The following is a 9765-nucleotide window of genomic DNA, read 5'->3' as shown; positions in this document are numbered from 1 at the left end:
GCTAGCTGTGGCCTCAGGGTCTTAGGCTCCTCAAGGGGCGGTAACCCTCGGACACCGTGGTGGACACCGGTGGTCAGGGAAGCCGTCCGATTGAAGAAGGAGGCCTTCCGGGATATGATATCCTGGAGGACTCCTGACTCGGTTGCAGGGTACCGACAGGCCTGAAGGGCTGCAGCTGCTGCCGTGTCGGAGGCTAAGCAGCGGGTGTGGGAGAAGTTCGGAGAGGTCATGGAGAAGGACTTTCGGTCGGCACCAAAGTGTTTCTGGAAGACTATCCGGCACCTCAGGAGGGGGAAACGGGGAACCATCCAAGCTGTGTACAGTAAGGATGGGACTCTGTTGACCTCAACTGAGGAGGTTGTCGGACGTTGGAAGGAACACTTTGAGGAACTCCTGAATCCGAATAACACGCCCTCTATGTTGGAGGCAGAGCTCGAGGTTGATGGTGTTTCATCGTCAATTTCCCTGGTGGAGGTCACTGAGGTGGTCAAACATCTCCGCAGTGGCAAGGCCCCAGGGATTGATGAGATCCGGCCAGAAATGCTAAAGGCTCTGGGTGTTGAGGGGCTTTCATGGTTGACACGCCTATTCAACATCGCGTGGGAGTCGGGTACAGTGCCAAAGGAGTGGCAAACTGGGGTGGTGGTTCCCCTGTTCAAAAAGGGGGACCAGAGAGTGTGTGCCAATTACCGGGGCATCACACTTCTCAGCCTCCCTGGTAAAGTCTACTCCAAGGTGCTGGAAAGGAGGGTTCGGCCGATCGTCGAACCTCAGATTGAAGAGGAACAATGCGGTTTTCGCCCCGGACGTGGAACTACAGACCAGCTCTTCACTCTCGCAAGGATCCTGGAGGGGGCCTGGGAGTATGCCCATCCGGTCTACATGTGTTTTGTGGATCTGGAGAAGGCGTATGACCGGGTCCCCCGGGAGAAACTGTGGGAGGTGCTGCGGGAGTATGGGGTAAGGGGGTCTATCCTCAGGGCCATCCAATCCCTGTACTCCCAAAGCGAGAGCTGTGTTCGCGTCCTCGGCAGCCAGTCAGTTTCGTTCTCAGTGGATGCTGGTCTCCGCCAGGGCTGCGCCTTGTCACCAATCCTGTTTGTGATATACATGGACAGGATATCGAGGCGTAGTCGGGGTGGGGAGGGGTTGCAGTTCGGTGGTCTGAGGATCTCGTCACTGCTTTTTGCAGATGACGTGGTCCTCATTGGCTCATCGGCCTGTGACCTTCAGCACTCACTGGATCGGCCGGTGGCCGAGTGTGAAGCGGCTGGGATGAGGATCAGCACCTCTAAATCTGAGGCCATGACTCTTAGCAGGAAACCGATGGATTGCTTACTCCGGGTAGGAAATGAGTCCTTAGCCCAAGTGAAGGAGTTCAAGTACCTTGGGGTCTTGTTCGCGAGTGAGGGTACTATGGAGCGTGAGATTGGCCGGAGAATCGGAGCAGCGGGGGCGGTATTGCGTTCGCTTTACCGCACCGTTGTAACGAAAAGAGAGCTGAGCCGCAAGGCAAAGCTCTCGATCTACCGGTCGATCTTCGTTCCTATCCTCACCTATGGTCATGAGGGCTGGGTGATGACCGAAAGGACGAGATCACGGGTACAAGCGGCCAAGATGAGTTTTCTCAGAAGGGTGGCTGGCGTATCCCTTAGGGATAGGGTGAGAAGCTCAGCCATCCGTGAGGAACTCGGATTAGAGCCGCTGCTCCTTCACTTAGAAAGGAGTCAGCTGAGGTGGTTCGGGCATCTGGTAAGGATGCCCACTGGGCGCCTTCCTTGGGAGGTGTTTCAGGCACGTCCAGTGGGGAGGAGACCTCGGGGAAGACCCAGGACTAGGTGGAGAGATTATATCTCAACACTGGCCTGGGAACGCCTCGGGATCCCCCCGTCAGAGTTGGTCAATGTGGCCCGGGAAAGGGAAGTCTGGGGCCCCCTGCTTGAGCTGCTCCCCCCGCGACCCGACCCCGGATAAGCGGATGAAAATGAGATGAGATGAGATGATCAGCCGTTGATGTTTGCTTGGTGTTTGTGAACTCTATGGAATGTATTTGCTCTGAAGTATCCTTTAATAAGGAGTCTTTTAAGCTAAGACTTTGATCTGCATGCTGGTGCTCAATTCCGAATCTCAAAAGCTCCATAGCCCAACGTGGGGCTTGAACACACGACCCTGAGATTAAGAGTCTCATGCTCTACCGAACTGAGCTAGCCGGGCTTCTTCCTTATAACTTCCCATCACAATAGAAATGTTAGAATGCAAGAAATATGTTTCATGAGAAGTAAAACCCTCTTGTATGAAAACAACCTAGGTCTGAGGTAATGATCAGTTTACAGAATACATTTTACCTTTAATGTTTTTGAGCACAAGTTCCGTGAACAAAAACAACCTGAACCATGTTGTCCAATTATTTCGCAAGAAGATCAAACCAACGCTTGTCATTGGTTAGGGATTCAATCTCTTGCAGTTTTCCATTCTAGTTAGGCTAGATAATCTAGTCAAATTGATGGGTTCAATATATATATAATTTACTGATCAGACGTTGATGTTTGCTTGGTGTGTGTGAACTCTATGGAATGTATTTGCTCTGAAGTATCCTTTAATAAGGAGTCTTTTAAGCTAAGACTTTGCTCTGCATGCTGGTGCTCAATTCCGAATCTCAAAAGCTCCATAGCCCAACGTGGGGCTCGAAACCACGACCCTGAGATTAAGAGTCTCATGCTCTACCGAACTGAGCTAGCCGGGCTTCTTCCTTATAACTTCCCATCACAATAGAAATGTTAGAATGCAAGAAATATGTTTCATGACAAGTAAAACCCTCTTGTATGAAAACAACCTAGGTCTGAGATAATGATCAGATTACAGAATAAGTTTTACCTTTAATGTTTTCAGCACAAGTTCCGTGAACAAAAACACCCTGAACCATGTTGTCCAATTGTTTCGCAAGAAGACCAAACCAACGCTTGTCATTGGTTAGGGATTCAATCTCTTGCAGTTTTCCATTCTAGTTTAGCTATATAATCTAGACAAATTGATGGGTTTAATATATGTATAATATTCTGATCAGCCGTTGATGTTTGCTTGGTGTGTGTGAACCCTATGGAATGTATATCCTCTGATGTTTCCTTTAATAAGGAGTCTTTTAAGCCAAGACTTTCATCTGCATGCTGGTGCTCAATTCCTAACCTTAAAATCTCCGTAGCCCAACGTGGGGCTCGAACCCACGACCCTGAGATTAAGAGTGTCATGCTCTATCGAACTGAGCTGGCGCTTCTTCCAAATAACTTCCCATCACATTAGAAATGTTAGAATGCAAGAAATATGTTTCATGAGAAGTAATACCCTCTTGTATGAAAACAACCTAGGTCTGAGATAATGATCAGATTACAGAATAAGTTTTACCTTTAATGTTTTCAGCACAAGTTCCGTGAACAAAAACACCCTGAACCATGTTGTCCAATTCTTTCGCAAGAAGACCAAACCAACGCTTGTCATTGGTTAGGGATTCAATCTCTTGCAGTTTTCCATTCTAGTTAAGCTAGATAATCTAGACAAATTGATGGGTTCAGTATATATATAATTTTCTGATCAGACATTGATGTTTGCTTGGTGTGTGTGAACTCTATGGAATGTATTTGCTCTGAAGTATCCTTTAATAAGGAGTCTTTTAAGCTAAGACTTTCATCTGCATGCTGGTGCTCAATTCCTAACCTTAAAATCTCCATAGCCCAACGTGGGGCTCGAACCCACGACCCTGAGATTAAGAGTGTCATGCTCTACCGAACTGATCTGGCGCTTCTTCCAAATAACTTCCCATCACAATAGAAATGTTAGAATGCAATAAATATGTTTCATGAGAAGTAAAACCCTCTTGTATGAAAACAACCTAGGTCTGCGATAATGATGAGATTACAGAATAAGTTTTACTTTTAAAGTTTTCAGCACAAGTTCCGTGAACAAAAACACCCTGAACCATGTTGTCCAATTCTTTCGCAAGAAGATCAAACACACGCTTGTCATTGGTTTGGGATTCAATCTCTTGCAGTTTTCCATTCTAGTTTAGCTTTATAATCTAGACAAATTGATGGGTTCAATATATATATAATATTCTGATCAGCCGTTGATGTTTGCGAACTCTATGGAATGTATTTGCTCTGAAGTATCCTTTAATAAGGAGACCTTTAAGCTAAGACTTTCATCTGCATGCTGGTGCTCAATTCCTAACCTTAAAATCTCCATAGCCCAACGTGGGGCTCGAACCCACGACCCTGAGATTAAGAGTGTCATGCTCTACCGAACTGATCTGGCGCTTCTTCCAAATAACTTCCCATCACAATAGAAATGTTAGAATGCAATAAATATGTTTCATGAGAAGTAAAACCCTCTTGTATGAAAACAACCTAGGTCTGAGATAATGATGAGATTACAGAATAAGTTTTACTTTTAAAGTTTTCAGCACAAGTTCCGTGAACAAAAACACCCTGAACCATGTTGTCCAATTCTTTCGCAAGAAGATCAAACACACGCTCGTCATTGGTTTGGGATTCAATCTCTTGCAGTTTTCCATTCTAGTTTAGCTTTATAATCTAGACAAATTGATGGGTTCAATATATATATAATATTCTGATCAGCCGTTGATGTTTGCGAACTCTATGGAATGTATTTGCTCTGAAGTATCCTTTAATAAGGAGTCCTTTAAGCTAAGACTTTGATCTGCATGCTGGTGCTCAATTCCGAATCTCAAAAGATTCATAGCCCAACGTGGGGCTCGAACCCACAACCCTGAAATTAAGAGTCTCATGCTCTACCGAACTGAGCTAGCCGGGCTTCTTCCTTATAACTTCCCATCACAATAGAAATGTTAGAATGCAAGAAATATGTTTCATGAGAAGTAATACCCTCTTGTATGAAAACAACCTAGGTCTGAGATAATGATCAGATTACAGAATAAGTTTTACCTTTAATGTTTTCAGCACAAGTTCCGTGAACAAAAACACCCTGAACCATGTTGTCCAATTCTTTCGCAAGAAGACCAAACCAACGCTTGTCATTGGTTAGGGATTCAATCTCTTGCAGTTTTCCATTCTAGTTAAGCTAGATAATCTAGACAAATTGATGGGTTCAGTATATATATAATTTTCTGATCAGACATTGATGTTTGCTTGGTGTGTGTGAACTCTATGGAATGTATTTGCTCTGAAGTATCCTTTAATAAGGAGTCTTTTAAGCTAAGACTTTCATCTGCATGCTGGTGCTCAATTCCTAACCTTAAAATCTCCATAGCCCAACGTGGGGCTCGAACCCATGACCCTGAGATTAAGAGTGTCATGCTCTACCGAACTGATCTGGCGCTTCTTCCAAATAACTTCCCATCATAATAGAAATATTAGATTGCAAGAAATATGTTTCATGAGAAGTAAAACCCTCTTGTATGAAAACAACCTAGGTCTGAGATAATGATGAGATTACAGAATAAGTTTTACTTTTAAAGTTTTCAGCACAAGTTCCGTGAACAAAAACACCCTGAACCATGTTGTCCAATTCTTTCGCAAGAAGATCAAACCAACGCTTGTCATTGGTTAGGGATTCAATTTCTTGCAGTTTGTGTGTGAACTCTATGGAATGTATTTGCTCTGAAGTATCCTTTAATAAGGAGTCTTTTAAGATAAGACTTTGATCTGCATGCTGGTGCTCAATTCCGAATCTCAAAAGGTCCATAGCCCAACGTGGGGCTCGAACCCACTACGCTGAGATTAAGAGTCTCATGCTCTACCGAACTGAGCTAGCCGGGCTTCTTCCTTGTAACTTCCCATCACAATAGAAATGTTAGAATGCAAGAAATATGTTTCATGAGAAGTAAAACCCTTTACCTTTAATGTTTTCAGCACAAGTTCCGTGAACAAAAACACCATGAACCATGTTGTCCAATTCTTTCGCAAGAAGATCAAACACACGCTTGTCATTGGTTTGGGATTCAATCTCTTGCAGTTTTCCATTCTAGTTTAGCTATATAATCTAGACAAATTGATGGGTTTAATATATATATAATATTCTGATCAGCCGTTGATGTTTGCGAACTCTATGGAATGTATTTGCACTGAAGTATCCTTTAATAAGGAGTCTTTTAAGATAGACTTTGATCTGCATGCTGGTGCTCAATTCCTAACCTTAAAATCTCCATAGCCCAACGTGGGGCTCGAACCCATGACCCTGAGATTAAGAGTCTCATGCTCTACCGAACTGAGCTAGCCGGACATCTTCCTTATAACTTCCCAACACAATAGAAATGTTAGAATGCAAGAAATATGTTTCATGAGAAGTAAAACCCTCTTGTATGAAAACAACCTAGGTCTGAGATAATGATCAGATTACAGAATACATTTTACCTTTAATGTTTTTGAGCACAAGTTCCATGAACAAAAACAACCTGAACCATGTTGTCCAATTATTTCGCAAGAAGATCAAACCAATGCTTGTCATTGGTTAGGGATTCAATCTCTTGCAGTTTTCCATTCTAGTTAAGCTAGATAATCTAGACAAATTGATGGGTTCAATATATATATAATTTTCTGATCAGCCGTTGATGTTTGCTTGGTGTGTGTGAACACTATGGAATGTATTTTCTCTGAAGTATTATTTAATAAGGAGTCTTTTAAGCTAAGACTTTGATCTGCATGCTGGTGCTCAATTCCGAATCTCAAAAGATTCATAGCCCAACGTGGGGCTCGAACCCACAACCCTGAGATTAAGAGTCTCATGCTCTACCGAATTGAGCTGGCTCTTCTTCCAAATAACTTCCCATCATAATAGAAATGTTAGAATGCAAGAAATATGTTTCATGAGAAGTAAAACCCTCTTGTATGAAAACAGGCGGTTTAGTTGCGTGAACAAAAACCGCCTGGACAATGTTGTCCAATTCTTTCGCAAGAAGATCAAACACACGCTTGTCATTGGTTAGGGATTCAATCTCTTGCAGTTTTCCATTCTAGTTTAGCTATATAATCTAGACAAATTGATGGGTTTAATATATATAATTTTCTGATCAGACGTTGATGTTTGCTTGGTGTGTGTGAACTCTATGGAATGTATTTGCTCTGAAGTATCCTTTAATAAGGAGTCTTTTAAGCTAAGACTTTGATCTGCATGCTGGTGCTCAATTCCGAATCTCAAAAGGTCTATAGCCCAACGTGGGGCTCGAACCCACGACCCTGAGATTAAGAGTCTCATGCTCTACCGAACTGAGCTAGCCGGGCTTCTTCCTTATAACTTCCCATCACAATAGAAATGTTAGAATGCAAGAAATATGTTTCATGAGAAGTAAAACCCTTTACCTTTAATGTTTTCAGCACAAGTTCCGTGAACAAAAACACCATGAACCATGTTGTCCAATTCTTTCGCAAGAAGATCAAACACACGCTTGTCATTGGTTTGGGATTCAATCTCTTGCAGTTTTCCATTCTAGTTTAGCTATATAATCTAGACAAATTGATGGGTTTAATATATATATAATATTCTGATCAGCCGTTGATGTTTGCGAACTCTATGGAATGTATTTGCTCTGAAGTATCCTTTAATAAGGAGTCTTTTAAGATAGACTTTGATCTGCATGCTGGTGCTCAATTCCTAACCTTAAAATCTCCATAGCCCAACGTGGGGCTCGAACCCATGACCCTGAGATTAAGAGTGTCATGCTCTACCGAACTGATTTGGCGCTTCTTCCAAATAACTTCCCATCACAATAGAAATGTTAGAATGCAAGAAATATGTTTCATGAGAAGTAATACCCTCTTGTATGAAAACAACCTAGGTCTGAGATAATGATCAGATTACAGAATAAGTTTTACCTTTAATGTTTTCAGCACAAGTTCCGTGAACAAAAACACCCCAAACCATGTTGTCCAATTCTTTCGCAAGAAGACCAAACCAACGCTTGTCGTTGGTTAGGGATTCAATCTCTTGCAGTTTTCCATTCTAGTTAAGCTAGATAATCTAGACAAATTGATGGGTTCAGTATATATATAATTTTCTGATCAGACATTGATGTTTGCTTGGTGTGTGTGAACTCTATGGAATGTATTTGCTCTGAAGTATCCTTTAATAAGGAGTCTTTTAAGCTAAGACTTTCATCTGCATGCTGGTGCTCAATTCCTAACCTTAAAATCTCCATAGCCCAACGTGGGGCTCGAACCCACGACCCTGAGATTAAGAGTGTCATGCTCTACCGAACTGATCTGGCGCTTCTTCCAAATAACTTCCCATCATAATAGAAATGTTAGAATGCAAGAAATATGTTTCATGAGAAGTAAAACCCTCTTGTATGAAAACAACCTAGGTCTGAGATAATGATGAGATTACAGAATAAGTTTTACCTTTAAAGTTTTCAGCACAAGTTCCGTGAACAAAAACACCCTGAACCATGTTGTCCAATTCTTTCGCAAGAAGATCAAACCAACGCTTGTCATTGGTTAGGGATTCAATCTCTTGCAGTTTGTGTGTGAACTCTATGGAATGTATTTGCTCTGAAGTATCCTTTAATAAGGAGTCTTTTAAGATAAGACTTTGATCTGCATGCTGGTGCTCAATTCCGAATCTCAAAAGGTCCATAGCCCAACGTGGGGCTCGAACCCACTAAGCTGAGATTAAGAGTCTCATGCTCTACCGAACTGAGCTAGCCGGGCTTCTTCCTTGTAACTTCCCATCACAATAGAAATGTTAGAATGCAAGAAATATGTTTCATGAGAAGTAAAACCCTTTACCTTTAATGTTTTCAGCACAAGTTCCGTGAACAAAAACACCATGAACCATGTTGTCCAATTCTTTCGCAAGAAGATCAAACACACGCTTGTCATTGGTTTGGGATTCAATCTCTTGCAGTTTTCCATTCTAGTTTAGCTATATAATCTAGACAAATTGATGGGTTTAATATATATATAATATTCTGATCAGCCGTTGATGTTTGCGAACTCTATGGAATGTATTTGCTCTGAAGTATCCTTTAATAAGGAGTCTTTTAAGATAGACTTTGATCTGCATGCTGGTGCTCAATTCCTAACCTTAAAATCTCCATAGCCCAACGTGGGGCTCGAACCCATGACCCTGAGATTAAGAGTGTCATGCTCTACCGAACTGATCTGGCGCTTCTTCCAAATAACTTCCCATCACAATAGAAATGTTAGAATGCAAGAAATATGTTTCATGAGAAGTAAAACCCTCTTGTATGAAAACAACCTAGGTCTGAGATAATGATGAGATTACAGAATAAGTTTTACTTTTAAAGTTTTCAGCACAAGTTCCGTGAACAAAAACACCCTGAACCATGTTGTCCAATTCTTTCGCAAGAAGATCAAACCAACGCTTGTCATTGGTTAGGGATTCAATCTCTTGCAGTTTGTGTGTGAACTCTATGGAATGTATTTGCTCTGAAGTATCCTTTAATATGGAGTCTTTTAAGATAGACTTTGATCTGCATGCTGGTGCTCAATTCCTAACCTTAAAATCTCCATAGCCCAACGTGGGGCTCGAACCCATGACCCTGAGATTAAGAGTGTCATGCTCTACCGAACTGATCTGGCGCTTCTTCCAAATAAATTCCCATCACAATAGAAATGTTAGAATGCAAGAAATATGTTTCATGAGAAGTAATACCCTCTTGTATGAAAACAACCTAGGTCTGAGATAATGATGAGATTACAGAATAAGTTTTACTTTTAAAGTTTTCAGCACAAGTTCCGTGAACAAAAACACCCTGAACCATGTTGTCCAATTCTT

At 42.0% G+C, this 9765-nt stretch overlaps 1 non-coding gene across 1 annotated transcript; it reads right to left on the bottom strand.

The window, feature by feature from the left end:
* Positions 1 to 7176: 7176 nt before the first annotated feature.
* trnak-cuu (transfer RNA lysine (anticodon CUU)) lies at positions 7177 to 7250 on the bottom strand. Its single transcript has one exon. It is a non-coding gene; the product is annotated as a tRNA-Lys (tRNA).
* Between the last annotated feature and the right edge of the window lie 2515 nt (positions 7251 to 9765).

The sequence above is a fragment of the Platichthys flesus genome, chromosome 20, assembly GCF_949316205.1.
Source record: "Platichthys flesus chromosome 20, fPlaFle2.1, whole genome shotgun sequence".
Taxonomy (NCBI): Eukaryota; Metazoa; Chordata; class Actinopteri; order Pleuronectiformes; family Pleuronectidae; genus Platichthys; species Platichthys flesus.
This window is presented reverse-complemented; position numbering and strand designations above follow the sequence as displayed.